The 17,630-nt window shown below is 44.3% G+C and overlaps 1 protein-coding gene, 1 non-coding gene and 1 pseudogene across 4 annotated transcripts in view; 1 reads left to right on the forward strand and 2 right to left on the reverse strand.

Annotated features, from left to right (window-relative positions):
- GAB2 (GRB2 associated binding protein 2) overlaps nt 1-17,630 on the forward strand; it is a 181,108-nt gene that overhangs the window by 81,711 nt on the left and 81,767 nt on the right. The gene's annotated exons all lie outside the window — the stretch shown is intronic.
- Nucleotides 1,524-1,595, reverse strand: TRNAC-ACA (transfer RNA cysteine (anticodon ACA)). Its single transcript has one exon. It is a non-coding gene; the product is annotated as a tRNA-Cys (tRNA).
- Nucleotides 12,265-13,050, reverse strand: LOC109554219 (RNA-binding protein with serine-rich domain 1-like; annotated as a pseudogene).

The raw sequence follows: 17,630 nt of genomic DNA on the forward strand, positions 1-17,630 counted from the left end.
GGATTCCTACCTCATAGGATTGCAATCAATAATGAGAGACTGCATGTAAATCACTTAGCACAAAGCCTGTCCCCTTCTGTGACCTCAGATATTCCCCTCTCCTTAACAGTGTGGAGGCTGCTATGCTTGATTGTGTTTTTATCTTTCTCAGACTCCCAAAAAACTTGTCATTGTTTTCCCTCCAACCCTTCTCTTTTTCTAACCATTACACTCCCTTAACATTCCCTTTTCCTTTCTCTCCTCTACTCTGATGTACTCAGTATTCTGTCTGAGTGGAATGTCAGTATTTAATCTTACCTAGTCTTAATGTTTTATCTGTATCTTCTATCCAAACCTCTCTTGGTAATCTATGCTGTTGGAGATTATAGGCACACTTGTGGGCAGACGCCAGCTCTGTGTCTCTCAGACTAGCCTCCATCACAACACCATGAATAAATAAGTGTTAATAAATCACCACTCAGGATCAAGAGTACTATGAAAAAGAGCTTCTCTTAGGCAGGTACCATTGAAGACTGCTGCAGAGCTGTCCAGAGCTTAGTAGCAGACACCTGGTATATGCTCGTGACCAAAGACTTGACAGGAGGTGGAAATAATTTCACAATTTAAGAACGTATCTGTTTTTTTCAACAAGTGGAGCACTTTTGAAAACTTGTCCAAAAACAAAAGTTTGGTTAAAACAGATAATATAGTCTTCTCCCTCCTCCTGTGTAATGTTTATAAAACAAATGGTGTTAGAGGAAATGCAGTGTAATCTGTGCTGTATTTCCTTATTACAACATCAATTTCCAAACACTAAACACACACACTATGCTCCAGACACTGCTGTGGTCTGGAAGTAAAGAGATATGAGACGCGGTTCCTGCCTGTGAGGAATTATTTACAATCTATAGGCAAGATAAGCCAGCCAAGACTTACCTCTTGAGTGGTACAGCATAAATAGGTAAGTAAGTAGTAACAGTAACAGAGGTCAGTTGTATTTCCATTAGTCTACGATCGTGGGAAGGCATCCTGGAAGGAGTGATCTGGGGAAACTCTTCCCCTCTGCCGTGTCTCATAGCAGTTGGTACTGTGCTGAGCTCAATAAACCCTTGTTAGAAGGATGATCATATCCACTCCCATTGCCTCAGTTACCAGGCCTATAGGCTGATGACGTCCAAATCTGTATTTCCAGCCCACCTGTGCACTGTGAGGACTGAATCCTTGGCTTACATAGTTCAGTGCCACAGAAATGTCTTGGAGACCTTCCAGGTGTAAATGTCTAAAATTATACTCAGTATCATCTACCCAGTACCAAATTCCTAGTGCTCCAGGAAAGCTGCATTCAGTTGGCTCAAGCCAGAAGTCTAGAAGTCATTCTTCTGTATCAGCCCTCACATTCTAGCAATGAATCAAGTGAGTGAAGTCGCTCAGTCGTGTCCGACTCTTTGCGACCCCATGGACTCTAGCCTACCACGCTCCTCCATCCATGGGATTTTCCAGGCAAGAGTACTGGAGTGGATTGCCATTTCCTTCTCCAGAGGACCTTCCCAACCCAGGGATCGAACCCGGGTCTTCTGCATTGTAGGCAGACGCTTTACCGTCTGAGCCACAAGGGAAGTCCTAGCAATGAATAGGAAGTTGATTCTAGCTATTAAATACGTCCTTTGTGTGGCCTCCTCTTTCTCTCCATTACCCCACAGTAGCCCAAGCCAGCCTCACCTCTCACTGGGACTGTAATAGCCTCCTGGTTGATGGTGCTTGACTGTAGTTACTCCTCTCCAGCTTTTCACACACCAACCAGAGTGATCTTTCCAGAACAGAAATCCAGCCATAAGCTCTCCTCTTCTGGAAACTACAATACTTCTCTGGTCCTGAGGATAAAGTCCGAATTCCCTAACTGTTTCCACTGGCTTTTTCTGATCCCTTCAGTAAGGATAAGACACTCTTCTATGCATCCCACTAGCACACCATGTTTATCTTTATCATAATATTGATCATGCTTTATTGTAATTACTTGTTTCTTGTTGACATTTCTGCTAGGCACCAGGCTCTGAGATCAAGGACCATGTCTGTATTGTTTACTCAGTCCCTCAGCCCCTGGCAGAGTGCCTGGAAGAGTACATGGTAGAATACTGAATGTATAAATTCATTACCTTAAATGAATTTTTAATAATAATTTCCTGCCTTAAAAATGAATAGAAAGCCTCTCGTGTAACTCATTGCTGAGTTTGGTTAGTCATGTAAATTTTCTTACAGCATGTCTACTTTAAGTTGTCTACTCAGGTAAGAGGTTACAATTTCTGTCATTATATCTGGTTCTCTTGCAGAGATCAACATTACAAAGCCTAAGGGAAAGTCAGAGAGGTAGACATGGGAAGAAAAAAAAAATCTCAATAAAAAGAAACTGCCACTTTTTTTGGCCTCTGATGCTGTGTGTCTTCACGCATGTACAGTTTTCTTTCCTTTGTCACTTGCCAGAAAGGAGAATTATTGGGCAAGAGGGAATGAGCATTTTTAAGGCTCTTGAAATACTGCCAAATTGTTTTCCAAATACATCATATCAGCAAATAGCTTTGAGCAATGGACAGGGGTGTCTGTTTAATCACACACTTACCACCACTGGGGAACGTCATGAAAATCTTTTTTGCAAATGTAATAGAGGGAGGGGAAACAAGTCTTCCCCATTCCCTGTAGCTAACGATGGGTCTTTTTAAATCAGCTCCTTCAGGCAGCCCTTTCTGAAGGAGTGTCCTGCCCCTCAAAGACAGTTCAGAGGCTGTGAGGCTCACAGCCTCACCATCACGGGTCCCTGGGGCACAGCCTTTCCGTTGGGCCGTGGTGGGGAGGGGTGGCGATGGAGGGAAAACATAACACAGACCCCACCATTGTTAGGGGATGAGGTCGCAGGGATAATGCTGTGAGAAGGGATGAAAAGAACGATTCTCCATTCTTGATTGTCGTGATTCCCAGGGATGAGGCAACAGCTCCAGCACGGGAAGGGATGGGTCTTTGCTGCAGCCAGATGCTCTTTTCCACTGCTGCCTTCTATTATTTCTCCTCCAAAGAGGGTGAAGAGGTAGCCTTGCAGCTGAAACAGATTAACTTTTGTGCCAGTTTCCTCCCTTTGAGTGATTGCCCTGGACCTGGAGACATTCACAAATAGTGAGAAACCATTTAGACAGTAGGAATGTGGTTGAGGGCCCATAATGTTAAGAGCCAACCTTCTGGAGCGCGCGCACCGTTCCTGCCTGCGTCAGTGGGAGCTGCGTGAGGCAGGGAGAGCTTTCTTCCCTCCTCTTCTGCCGCGGCCTTCCCTCATCCTGTTTTGTCTGTGCTACCGCAGCAGCTTCCTGTTGCCCTGAACCTTCCCTCTTGTCCACTCTTGCCAAAGTGATGTTTCTATGGCATGCACGTCCGATCTTGTCTCTCTCCAGCTTCAGCTGTCAGTGTTTCCTCACTGCTTAGAGCATAAAATCCGAGCTCCCTTTCCCACTCTTTGGTGTTTACCAATCAGGTCCCAGACTGCTTTTCCAGCCTGGCTCCCATCTCTGCTGTGGCCTGTGCCCTTGCTAGTGCGTCCGTTCTCTGTAAGGACTCCCGTTGGTCCTTCTGCCTCGTTCTGCCCGACTGACTCTTTCTAATCCCTCGCATCCCTCCTCAAAAATCAAGGCCCCTCAATTATCACCTCTTTGGTGGATTTTCCTGGATTTCCCCTAGCAGGTAATCACGATCTCCTGTAACCTTACACCTACATGGTGATGTCCACCTTTGTTTCTCTCAAATCAGAAACTATCGCCTTCCTTTTCTAGGTTTGTATTCGTGAATCTCTGAGCCCCATCACAGTATTTTGCACATAATAAGCGCTCAAAAATGCTTCCTTTCTGCTAGCCTATTCTTAATCTTTTTAGCCTTCAGTGTGTTTGTAATTTTTACAGCTGAAAGGAAATGTAGAGTAGTTTAATCCTTTTTTTCTTCTTTTTTTTTAATGGTTAAAATTCCAAAACTCAGTGAGAATTGTGGAATTGTACAGGAGTTGTCTTTTTGTGATTTCAGCTTGCAGGGTTCATCCATGTTGTTGCATGTGTCAGAATTTCCTTTTTAAGGCTGAGTGATATTCCATTGTATCTATATACTGCATTTTGTTTCTCCATTCATCCATAGATGAACAGTGGATTGCTCTCACCTTTTGGCCACTTTGAATAATGCTGCTGTGAACACAGGTATACAAATATCATTTGAGACCTTGTTTTCAATTCTTTTTTGGTATATACCCAGAAGTGGAAGTACTGGGTCATATGGAAATTCTGTTTTTAATTTTTTCAGGAACCACCAAACTGTTTTCTATAGCAGCTGCACCACCCACATTCCCACCATCGTGTACAAGGGCTCCAGTTCCTTCACATCCTTGCCTCACTTGTTACTTTCTTCTTCTTTTTTTGGATAGCAACCATCCTAGTGAACATGTGTTGGTATCTCACTATGGTTTTGATTTGCATTTCCCTAATGATTGGTGAGCTTGAACATTTTTTCATGCACATATTGGCCATTTGTATATCTTCTTTGGAACAATGTCTGTTCACATCTGCCCCTTTTTTTACTGAGGTGGTTTTTGCTGTTGTTGAGTTGTAACAGTTCTTCACATAGTCTAGGTATTAAGTCCTTATCAGATATACGATGTGCAGAAATTCTTTTTCTCAGCCTGGGTTGTCTTTTCACCCTTTGACCGTGTCCTGTGATTCACCCAAGTTTGTAATTTTTCTGTAGTTCAATTTACCTGTGTTGTTCCTTTGGCTACCTGTGCTTTTGCTGTTATATCCAAGAAATCATTGCCAGATCCAACACGGAGCTTTTCCTGTGTGTTTCCTTCTAAGAGTTTTATAGTTCTAACCCTTGCACTTAAGTCTTTAATCCATCTGTAGTTGATTTTTGTATACCGTATGAAGTTTCATCTTCGATCTTTTGCATGTGGAGATCTACTTGTTGAGCAGTTACATGACACCTCATGTTATGTGCATGATACTCTTGGGATGTTATAAAGATCTAGCAGATAAGAAAACAGAAATTGAAATGTGCCTGGAGACCCTCTAAAATCAGGGCCGTTTGTAACCTGGGTAGGCCAAAGGCATAAAAGAAGAAGACTTTTATGATATCAGTATAGGCTAAGAAGAAGACAGGAATGGAGTAAGAGGGGAAGAAATCGCATAAGCAGCCAGCCCTAATCAGAACTTAGGGGTGGGCTTCAAGTTCATGCAAGACTTTTGATGCCGGGAAAGACTGAGAGCAGGAGGAGAAGAGGGCTACAGAGGATGGGATGGTTGGATGGCATCACTGACTCGGTGGGCATGAACTTGCACAAACTCCAAAAGATGGTGAAGGGCAGGGAAGCGTGGCATACTGCAGTCCACGGGTTGCAGAGTCAGACACGACTGAGGGACTGAACAACAGTTTCTCCACCTGCCCTTTTTTTCCCTCCTTCCTCATGGTAGCTCTTGCAGTTTGCTGATTCTTTTGAAATTCTTTTTAGAGGGTCATTTATAGCCTTTCCACCATCTGTCCCAGCCTGTCTTCCTTGTGTCTCTCCTTTCTTGCCATGATGAACCCCAACTCGAGCTGTGTTGGTTCTCACTGCCGCCTTTCAGCCTCCCTTTAGTGCACTGCTGGGCTCCTCCAGGGCCTCATACTCATCCCTGTGTCTCCATGGCAGGCGGCACAGTGCTAGTCACAGACGTGGGTGCTCAGTAAATATGTTGAAAAGATGACTAGGCAGACAGACTTTGTTCATCTGTAATCTTGAGTGCATAATCATCGTATTCATATTTGTATTGATACCATCTACTCATTCATAGTGATGATGAATGTACAATCATTCAGTACATGCTTTATGTCTTGAAAGTGAAAGTGAAGCTGCTCAGTCATGTCTGACTCTTTGCAACCCCATGGGCTGTAGCCTACCAGGCTTCTCTGTCCATGGGATTTTTCAGGCAAGAATACTGGAGTGCGTTACCATTTCCTTCTCCAGGAGATCTTCCCCACCCACGGATTAAACCCGGGTCTCCCACATTGTAGGCAGATACTTTACAGTCTGAGCCTCCAGGGTTTTTAAAAGATCATGTGGCATAGTCTCTGCCTGCCATTGACTGCAGTCCACTTAAGAGAAGGTGAAATAGTTTTATATACACATCACTCTTCTGTGTAATATGCAGTCCTTGCAGCAGTCAGTGAGTGCCAGGGAGGACTGGTCTTATCTCTGTTCACTGTTGGGATATTGCTGCTATTGTTGTTTAGTCCCTAAATCGTGTCTGAATTTTTTGCAACCCCATGGACTGTAGCCTGCAAGCTCTTCTGTCCATGGTATTTCTCAGGCAAGAATACTGGAGTGGGTTGCCATTTCCTTTGCCAAAGGATCTTCCCAATCCAGGGATCGAACCTGTGTCTCCTGTGTCTCCTGCATTGGCAGACGGATTCTTTACCTCTGGAGCCACCAGCAAAGCTGAGGGATTTGCTGAAGTCACACAGGCAGATGATTGAGGTGGGACTTGAACCTGGTTGACTGACCAGAAAAGATGCTTAACCACTTTAAGCAACTCGGTTCGTTCATCCACAAATTGAAGACAGTATCATGTACTTCCTAGGTGGTTGTGAGTATTGAAAATCAGACAGCGTCCATGAGTAAAGAGTTTAGCACAATACTGCACATCGTATAGGTGCTCAGATGCTGACTAGTATTATTTGTCTCTGTAGCTGGTGTTTTGCCCCTGCTGAAGCACACTGCGTTTATTATTTTGGAAAAGAGGTTTGCCAGTCCCATCACAGTGGTTTTGTCTTGGTTTGTTGGAACCATTAATAGCCACTCCTGTTCACGTGTGAGTCCTATGTAAAGTTCCTCATGTGATTGCTGTCTGACTCAGGCGCTCAGTGAATGATTCCTTTACTTCCCTCCTGGCTTTGTGCTTTTATGAGCGAATTACATGGGACTTGATACTTCTAAGTCCGGAGGCTAAGGAATAATCCAGTTTGGAATAGAACACAGACCCCCTTCATAATTTCCAGACTATGAGTTCTTTTCAGTTACTCTGCACTCTTCCCGGCATTCCTTTCACATTTGTGTGTGTGTGTGTGTGTGTGTGTAGCAGTAGTAGTAAGTGAATTTAGGTTGGTAAGGTCACCGAGCATAGTAGAAGCTAATCTGTACCAGCATCTTATTTTCAGTTTGTAGAGGCCGCCAGGCCCTTCTGTGATAAACGGTGCTGTTTGAATTAAAATGCGACTAAGGGTCTCTTCAGTGTTTCTTGAATTAAGTTTATTATGTGTGCTAATTTGTACCTAGAGGCTTTTGTTGTTATTTGTTGTAGTGACTGTGGCAGTAATGAGCCTGCTCCCAGCATAGCTTGGCACGTGCCCCATAGTCAGTCTATTTGCATTTGGCAGGACTCCATGGTGTCCCCTGAACAAATGAATCAGCCTGTTTGGGGGATGGGGAACTGAACCATAGGGAGGCTGCTAGCGCTGCTTGTGAGCCCCAGTGATCCTGAGATGGGGGAATCCCAGACAGTTCTTGTTCTGTTCGTATCTGGATTATTCTTAGGCTCTGGAGTAACAAGCCCCTCGTAATTCACTGATAAAAGCACAAAGCCGGCAGGGTAGGAGTAGGGGAGGGATCGGTGCAGGAAAGGAGTGAGGAAGGGAATCATTCCCTGAGCACCTGAGTCACAGAGAAATCACATCAGGTGCTTTCCATAGGGTTCATGTATAAAGAAAGCAGGAGTGGCTATTAATATTCCCAACAATCCAGGATTCTGGTCTGGTCTCAGGACTGCTTTATTGTGGTGGGTAACACTTGGTTTATCCAGCAGCTGCATTGATCCAAACATTTGGAGAACTTTAAAAAAAAATCTTCAAAGTGGTCCCAAAGCCGATACATTAATGCTTACACACACCTGATTCTCTTTACAACCTCGTGAGATAAATACTACAACTCCATGAGATAAACAGAGCAGGTGATACTTCATGCATCTTTGAGAGGTCATGGCACGTTGCTGGGATTACACAATAAAAGATAGACTAAGAATTGAACCCAGTTTTTCTGACAGATCACCACTGAAAGTTTCTCTAATTATAAGGTTCAACATAGAGACATTCCTGGTGGTCCAGTGGTGAACACTCAGTGCTCCCAGCGCAGGGAGCCTGGCCGGTGTTCGATCCCTGGCCAGGGAACTAGAACCTGCATGCCACCATTAAGAGCCCGTGTGCTGCAAGTCAGGATCCTGCAGGCTGAACTAAAGGGCTCGGGTGCCACAGCGAAGATCCTGCACACGCAGGCAAGAGCCAGCACAGCCAAACAAGACAGATTTAACACGAAGCAGTATATTATTGCATGGCAGGAGACCCGGGTTCTGTCCCTGGGTCAGAAAGATCCCCTGGAGAAGGAAATGGCAGCCCACTCCAGTATTCTTGCCTGGAGAATCCCCATGGACAGAGGAGTCTGCCAGGCTACAGTCCATGGGGTTGCAAAGAGTTGGACGTGACTGAGAGACTAAACCACCATGGAATGTCCTATTTTCAGTTCCAGTTTCTGCCACCCTTGTTGAGAGTCTTACTACTTCAGATCTAAAAAAGTTGCAGGCATCTCTAGCTGAGATCTGAGTTTAAGAGAAGAAGCCTTGGTTAGCAAGAAGGGCCCAGAAGACAGAATCAGAAATCCTGGCTTTGACACATCATAGCTTTTTATCTATTCTTAAGTTTACTTAGCTGCTTTATACCCCAGTTTCTTCATCTTTTAAATGGGATCAGAAATAGTAACTACTCATAGGATGGTTATAAGGATGAAATATATATAATAAAGTGCATAGTTCAGTGCCTGACATAGAGTAGATGAATTTAGTTATTATTCTTAAGCTGAACACCCCACAGCTTAGAGAAAGCAGAAAATAGTCTCCCTCTTGCCTTTCCCATATTTTCTTTTCTTGTTTTTTGCACTCTAATTCTAGGTTTATTAAACACAGCCCTTTTATTCTACACAATAAAGTACAAACACAACACTATCTACAACGCTACAAAGTTGTAAAACTCAGAACAGAAAATTTGTAGTACTGACTCTACGAGAAGAGCCAAAAAAGCTGCCAGGGTAACCTGTAAGACCACCATGGATACCAGCACAACTGGGGATTCCGTGACAGGGCAGAGCTGGCTGTCAACTCACTCACCATTTTCAGAGAGAGAAAGGGAGCCATGGGGTATGTGTGCATGCGTGCCACGCGCATGAGTACATGTGAAAAGACACATGTAACTTGGGGGCACCCAAAAAAGATGTCCTTTTCATTATAGGGGACTGGAATGCAAAAGTAGGAAGTCAAGAAACACCTGGAATAACCGGCAGATTTGGCCTTGGAGTATGGAATGAAGCAGGGCAAAGACTAATAGAGTTTTGCCAAGAAAATGCACTGGTCATAGCAAACACCCTATTTCAACAATACAAGAGAAGACTCTACACATGGACATCACCAGAGGGTCAACACCGAAATCAGACAGATTATATTCTTTGCAACCAAAGATGGAGAAGCTCTATACAGTCAACAAAAACAAGACCGGGAACTGACTGTGGCTCAGATCATGAACTCCTTATTGCCAAATTCAGACTTAAATTGAAGAAAGTAAGGAAAACCACTAGACCATTCTGGTATGACCTAAATCAAACCCCTTATGATTATACAGTGGAAGTGAGAAATAGATTTAAGGGCCTAGATCTGATAGAGTGCCCAATGAACTATGGAATGAGGTTTGTGACATTGTACAGGAGACAGGGATCAAGACCATCCCCATGGAAAAGAAACGCAAAAAAGCAAAATGGCTGTCTGAGGAGGCCTTACAAATAGTTGTGAAAAGAAGAGAAGCGAAAAGCAAAGGAGAAAAGGAAAGATATAAGCATCTCAATGCAGGTTCCAAAGAATAGCAAGAAGAGATAAGAAAGCCTTCCTCAGCAATCAATGCAAAGAAATAGATGAAAACAACAGAATGGGCAAGACTAGAGATCTCTTCAAGAAAATTAGAGATACCAAGGGAACATTTCATGCAAAGATGGGCTCGATAAAGGACAGAAATGGTATGGACCTAACAGAAGCAGAAGATATCAAGAAAAGGTGGCAAGAATACACAGAAGAACTGTACAAAAAAGATCTTCATGACCCAGATAATCATGATGGTGTGATCACTGACCTAGAGCCAGACATCCTGGAATGTGAAATCAAGTGGGCCTTAGAAAGCATCACTACAAACAAAGCTAGTGGAGGTGATGGAATTCCAGTTGAGCTATTTCAAATCCTGAAAAATGATGCTGTGAAAGTGCTGCCCTCAATATGCCAGCAAATTTGGAAAACTCAGCAGTGGCCACAGGACTGGATAAGGTCAGTTTTCATTCCAATCCCAAAGAAAGGCAATGCCAAAGAATGCTCAAACTACCACACAATTGCACTCATCTCACATGCTAGTAAAGTAATGCTCAAAATTCTCCAAGCCAGGCTTCAGCAATACGTGAACCATGAACTTCCAGATGTTCAAGTTGGTTTTAGAAAAGGCAGAGGAACCAGTGATCAAATTGCCAACATCCGCAGGATCATGGAGAAAGCAAGAGAGTTCCAGAAAAACATGTATTTCTGCTTTATTGACTATGCCAAAGCCTTTGAGTGTGTCGATCACAATAAACTGTGGAAAATTCTTCAAGAGATAGGAATACCAGACCACCTGACCTGCCTCTTGAGAAATCTGTATGCAGGTCAGAAAGCAACAGTTAGGACTGGACATGGAACAACAGACTGGTTCCAAATAGGAAAAGGAGTACATCAAGGCTGTATATTGTCACCCTGCTTATTTAACTTACATGCAGAGTACATCATGAGAAACACTGGACTGGAAGAAACACAAGCTGGAATCAAGATTGCCAGGAGAAATATCAGTAACCTCAGATATGCAGATGACCTGGCAGAAAGTGAAGAGGAATTAAAAAGCCTCTTGATGAAAGTGAAAGTGGAGAGTGAAAAAGTTGGCTTAAAGCTCAACATTCAGAAAATGAAGATCATGGCATCTGGTCCCATCACTTCATGGCAGGTAGATGGGGAAACAGTGGAAACAGTGTCAGACTTTATTTTTTGGGGCTCCAAAATCACTGCAGATGGTGACTGCAGCCATGAAATTAAAAGATGCTTACTCCTTGGAAGGAAAGTTGTCCAACCTAGATAGCATATTCAAAAGCAGAGACATTACTTTGCCAACAAAGGTCCGTCTAGTCAAGGCTATGGTTTTTCCTGTGGTCATGTATGGATGTGAGAGTTGGACTGTGAAGACGGCTGAGTGCCAAAGAATTGATGCTTTTGAACTGTGGTGTTGGAGAAGACTCTTGAGAGTCCCTTGGACTGCAAAGAGATCCAACCAGTCCATTCTAAAGGAGATCAGCCCTGGGATTTCTTTGGAAGGAATGATGCTAAAGCTGAAACTCCGGTACTTTGGCCACCTCATGCGAAGCGCTAACTCATTGCAAGAGACTGATGCTGGGAGGGATTGGGGGCAGGAGTAGAAGGGGACGACAGAGGATGAGATGGCTGGATGGCATCACTGACTCGATGGACGTGAGTCTGGGTGAACTCTGGGAGTTGATGATGGACAGGGAGGCCTGGCTGCGATTCATGGGGTCACAAAGAGTCGGACACGACTGAGCGACTGAACTGAACTGAGCTGAACAGTGGGTATGTGACCCTAGAGGTCAGGAGAGGACTCGAGCAGGGCCAGGCTAACGGGAAGGGCAGCTGCGTAAAACCACACTCTCTCCTGAGGGACCCTGCAGACCCGCAGGCTAGGGCCTGACCGGGCCACCAGATTGGCCCCAGGTCATCTGTGGGATGGAAAACGTGCTCCCAGGCTGGGGCCGAACCACAACCTGCAGCCCTCTGCTCATCCCAGCTGGCTTTGCCACTAAGCTGAGTCTCAGGCACCAGAAGTGTGGGAGCTGGCCAGCCGGAAAACTGGGGGGTGTCTTAATAGGCAGGACCCCAAAGCAACAACCCTTCTGCAGCCGAAAGTCCACCGCCAGGGGAAACGTGTTGGTTGCTGCCCGCACCTTTGAAGCCTGCCAAAGTGAGGGATTTCTTTCCTACCGATCCTCCATTGGCTGGAAAACTGACAGAAGTGAGTTGGGTGAGACGTGAGTCACAGGGGCAGAGCTTCAGCAGCCCTGCTTGTCGGGGCGGAGTTGGAGCTGGAGTGGCTCGTGTTGTGGCATCTAGGTGGGGGCTAGGATCACCACACACAGGGACCTATGTGCCAGGACCATGACCTTCTCCTGCACCGTCAGGGTGACTTGCGCCACCTGGGAGGCGGTGGCGACATTCTCCTGGCAGGGCTGAATCACCCGGTGGGTGGCCGAGGCCAGGGGCCCAGCCCAGTGGTGACAGTGATCCTCCCAGCCACACATTTGTCCTCCATCCCTGTGCTTTAGTGCCTTCTGGATTCTCAAACCACGCACAGGCATAGCCTTTAGACAGATGAGGGTGCATCCTTTCTGGAGGCACGTCAATCATGTTTATTTTCCCGAAGCTGGAGAGGATTGCCCGACATGATCCTTGGGCACATTCCTGGTCAGCATCCCAGTGTGCTCCTTGGTGGATATAAGGGAATGGCTCCCTTTTCCTGTCCCTTCCTTCTCTCTTGGGTGGTTTCAATTTGGAACAGGAATGCCTCCTGTTGTCCTGTCTACACCAGGAAGGAGTGCGACTCGGGGTGCCACAGAGCTGCTGGGGCTGGGGGGTGTGCTGGAACTTCCTGGGCGGCTCAGTACCGAAGAGGAGCTGGAGGAGAGCTGGTGCTGCCGCTACCACTGGCAGCGCTGTGGCTCTTGAGAGTTTTATCCCCACCACCATCCTTCTCGCTTGACTCTTTGGAGGCCCCTTTTTCTTTAGAGCGATCCTTGGACTTCTCATCAGAGCAGCCTTTGCGTTTGGTAGGAGGAGGAGGCCTAGTGCTCAACTTGTTATCCTTTTCTTTGACTCCTAGAGAGCTCATCTTTTTCACTCCTGAGAAATCCATCCTCCCTTCTGAGGTGTTCAAAGCAGCATCGGCATCCACACTTGCCTGAACTCACTTCTGGCTCGTTTCTGAGAAACGATCCCTCATTGACTGCAGTTTACCCCAGAGTACAGCATCTTCCCGCCGCCTCAACCCCCTCCCTCTCCCCTCAGCCACATAGGCTGGCCTTTCTGTATTTTCTTACTAAAGAACTATAGGGAGATGATCTATCCTTTCCACTTTTCCTCCTCCTCCATTTCTTCCTCCTCCTCGGGACAGCCTGGCTCAGAGCTTACATTAAACACCAGGGGCATTCATTTGATTGTGGCATTCAGTGGGTTCAGGGCATCTTATTAATGCATAACCTTCTGCCTTGTAGACATGGAAAAAGAATTGTTTCGAAGCCTGGAGTTGGGAGGGAAGTCAGTATTCTTAGTCATTTGCAGCACAGCACAAAGCTGATTTCTGTGATTGAGCTATGGTAGGAACCTCTCTCAGGACCCACCATTCTCTATCTGGTTACCACCTCCCTGGGTCCCATGCTCACTGACTCATTAGCAGTCGCTCCCCATTTCCTGGGAGCTTCCCAGGTGGTGCTAGATGGTAAAGAACCCGCCTGCCAATGCAGGAGGCATAAGAGATGTGGGTTTGATCCCTGGGTCAGAAAGATCCATTGGACGAAGGTATGGCAACCCACTCCAGTATTCTTGCCCGGAGAATCCTCATGGACAGAGGAGCCTGGCGGGCTACAGTCCGTGGAGTTGCAAAGAGTTGGACACGACTGAAGTGACTTAGCATGCACCCCATTACCTGAGCCTCCCCACCCCTCAGCCCTCATGTGACTTGAAGAGAATAAAAACCTGTGTTGATTAAAACTGTCTCAGTAGAGCAACAATGACATTCAGTTGGTCTCAGCAACCCAGTCCTCAGCAGATCTTGTATCAGAACCTTAATCTGTCTCTCCACAAAGATGGGATCTCTGGAGAAGCTAAGAACCTTTTCTCAAGATGTAGAGGGGAACACCCCCAGTCCTCGTTCTACTTGAGAAGAGACTAAAGTCAACAGGGATCAAGGTGGCAGAGACAGGTGGATGTCAGGTTATAGTGGGTTTCAGCCAGTGGCAGTACCACACCCTTTGGGATGTAGAAATGTGTGTGTGTGTGAGGGCCATGGGACAGTCCTGCATAACAAAGACTTGTCCCTCCCCAAATTCCAACAGAGCGCCACCTCTCCTCTGAGAATCAGTTGGGGCAAAATTCCTATTATTAATATTTCTGCAAGTAGAAAAGCCAAAATGGAGAGTTATGATCTGTAGTTGGGAACCAGGCCCAGGCTCCAGAATGTGTGGTTTAAGAATAGCTTTACAGAACAGATTTAAATTAGCTCACAGGGAAAGGGAGAGTATTAATAGAAACCCAGATATTAATAGTGACAAGTCTAAGTTGGCCGAGAAGGCCCGTGGCTTAGGACGTGTAGCGTTCCACCACCACTTGTCTCGAGCCTTGTGCCATGTGTTACAGCTGCAGCTTCGTGTATGGAAAAGGGTGAAGTCTGTACATCCAGGACTACAGGTGCACGTGAGAGTTGGTGGTGCTCACTAAGCATCCTTAGTGACCGGGTTGGAAAGTTAACATTTCAAATTTAGGAGTTTATATATGGGTGCCATACCTGACTTTTCTTAAGAGTGTGTGATTTCAGTGGCCACTTATGTCTCCTACATAGACATCAGGAGATCCTTTTTGACTTACTATGGTCTCTTGCATTGAATTATGGCCAAATACATGGATAATAAGCTCATGTTCCAAACAATTGGAAGATAAGGTTTATATTTGTACATAGCATTTAAAAACATAAACCTTGCCTTATTTTTTCTCTCCATAACCATGTTAAGTAGGTGGCTTTCGTTCTGTTTTACAGGTGGGAAAATTAAGGCTCGCAGAGGCTAGGTGACTCATTGGGGTCACATGACTAGTAAGTGATTCCAGGAATTTGAACCTACATCTTCAGATTCTAAATCCTGTTTAGTTTCCACTGTACCATGCATCTTTTCTCTACCTTCAAGAAGCTTACAAAATACCTCTGCATCTGAAGTAATAATGTTCGTGATGAAACTTGGAGCTATTATAAATAAAGACTGCTTACTCATAATCCTTTTAGAGAAATTTTCTGGTCTAATTTCACTCTGGGTTGATATTTTAGAAAGTGTATAGGTTTTTATTTGGTTGGGATTGATTTATTAAGATTAATGACTCATGTTATATCCAGATTTATGGAAAGCTCATTTGAGTTTAGGATACAGTAGAAGTTGAAGGTTCTAACAAAAATAAAGTGCCAAATTTCTGTAGAGGTCAGGCATGGTGAATAGGTATAAGGTTTTTAATGTAGAAATATGCAGTCTAGATACTAAACTGCTGGACTTCTGTATTTTTAACTGCTACAGTGGAACATTATTTTCTCAGAAAAGGGTTAAGGTCAGAAATGGTTGGTTTCAATCACAGAGCTTTATTTAGAAAGGAACCAGGGTTGAGTCTGGGACATGCTTGAGGAACCTGAAAACTTTTGTCCTGAAGTCATGGAAGAGATTGAGACTCTGGGAGAGTCTAGGGCCCCAGAGGACCCTATATCACAGAGTCGGGTTGCCTCAAGATGGAAAATTATCTGAGAGCTGAATTTTCCACTCTGATATTTATTCAGCTGCATTGTTCACGCAGAGGCAGGAAGAGAGGATACCTAGAAATAAATGGAATAAGTGGTTTCTACCTCTTAAGATGAAAAGATCCTGGTTCTTCTATTTTCTGAAGTGGTCAATACACACTTCCACACCTAGAGACAGCTCTGAATCAGCTAAGTGACCAACAGTAGCTTGTAAAGTAATAAAGCTTCAGGGCACCAGAGCCCCAGTGTGTCACTGCCCCTTCCCTGTGAAATGCTCTGTACAACACTCAGGATTCATTCAACTCCATCTCTCCCATCTGATAACAGTCTCACATCTTAAAGTAAAGATAAGTTGTTGTAGACAACTTCTAGGAAATTTTTGCAAATTAAGAGATAGGATGTATATATTTATCAGGTCCCCACATATATCAAGGGCTTCCCTGGTGGCTCAGATGGTAAAGCATCTGCCCGCAATGCGGGAGACCTGGGTTTGATCCCTGGGTTGGGTTCGATGGAACCTGGGTTTGATCCCTCCTGGAGGAGGGAATGGCTACCCACGCAGTGTTCTGGCCCAGAGAATCCTCATGGACAAAGGAGCCTGACAGGCTGCAGTTCACAGGGTCTCAGAGAGTCAGACTTGACTGAGTGACTTTCACTTTCACATATATAAAGTATAATTTAAAGATTTTAAATTTTGTGTCGTTTATACTTCAGGCAACTTGATAAAGAAAGGATATTTCTTCTCAGCAAACACTGCTCGAACAGCTATATATTCATGTGGAAAGACATGGACCATGACCCTTACCTCACTCTGACCCAAAATGGATCATAGACCTAAACATAAAAACGAAAATTATAAAACTTCTACAAGAAAACAAAGCAGAAAATCTTTCTGACTTTGAGTTAGGACTTTCTTAGGTAAGAAATACAAGACACAAAAAAGCCTCAGCTACTTAAAAAATGATAAATTGGACAAAATTAAGGACATTCACTCTTTAAATGACACTATTTAAAAATAAAAAATAAAAATCAAGTCATAAACTGGGAGAAAATATTCTCAATACATATATCTGACAAAGGACCATAACCAAAATATATGTAAAGAACTCTTAAAACTAAGTAATAAAAAGTGAATTTAAAAATGGGCCAAAGATTTGAACAGACATCACAAAAGAAGATAAACAACCAATAAGTGAGATTGCTCAGTTGTGTTCGACTCTTTGCGACTCCATGGACTGTAGCCTACCAGTCCAAGGGATTTTCCAAGCAAGAATACTGGAGTGGGTTGCCATTTCCTTCCCCAAAACAACCAATAAGCACATGGAAAATGCTCAGCATCATTAGTCGTCAGGGAAATGCAAATTAAAACCACAACAAGATACCACTACCTACCCACTAGATTGGCTCTGAAGTGTTGTGGAAAACTAGAATGCTCACAGATTGCTAGTGTGAACTGAAAAATGGACAACCACTTTGTAAGACGGTTTGGCATTTTCTTATAAAATCAAGTGTATACTTACCATGTGACCCAGCCATTCCACTTATAGGTATTTACCTAAGAGAATTGACATTTTCACAAAAAGGCTTACACGTGATTATTCCTGGCTGCTTTATTCACGGTGGCCCCAAACTGGAATGTAACTGTCCATTAAAAGGTGAATGGATAACAAATATGGTAACTCCTTAAGATGTGATACTATCAGCAGTTAAAATCAGCAATTACTGATTCATGAAACAGTCTAGATGAGTCATAAAACTTTATGTTGTGCATAAGAAGACAGGCACAAAAGAATATTTACTGTATGTTCCCGTTACTGTGATGCTGTAGAGAAGACAGATCCTTGGGATGATGGAAGTGTTCTCTCTTGTGATGGTAGTTATGTGGTGTTTACATTCATCACAACCCATCGGCCTGAACTCTTAAAATCGGTGACTTTTATTGCATA

Source organism: Bos indicus, chromosome 29, assembly GCF_029378745.1.
Source record: "Bos indicus isolate NIAB-ARS_2022 breed Sahiwal x Tharparkar chromosome 29, NIAB-ARS_B.indTharparkar_mat_pri_1.0, whole genome shotgun sequence".
Taxonomy (NCBI): Eukaryota; Metazoa; Chordata; class Mammalia; order Artiodactyla; family Bovidae; genus Bos; species Bos indicus.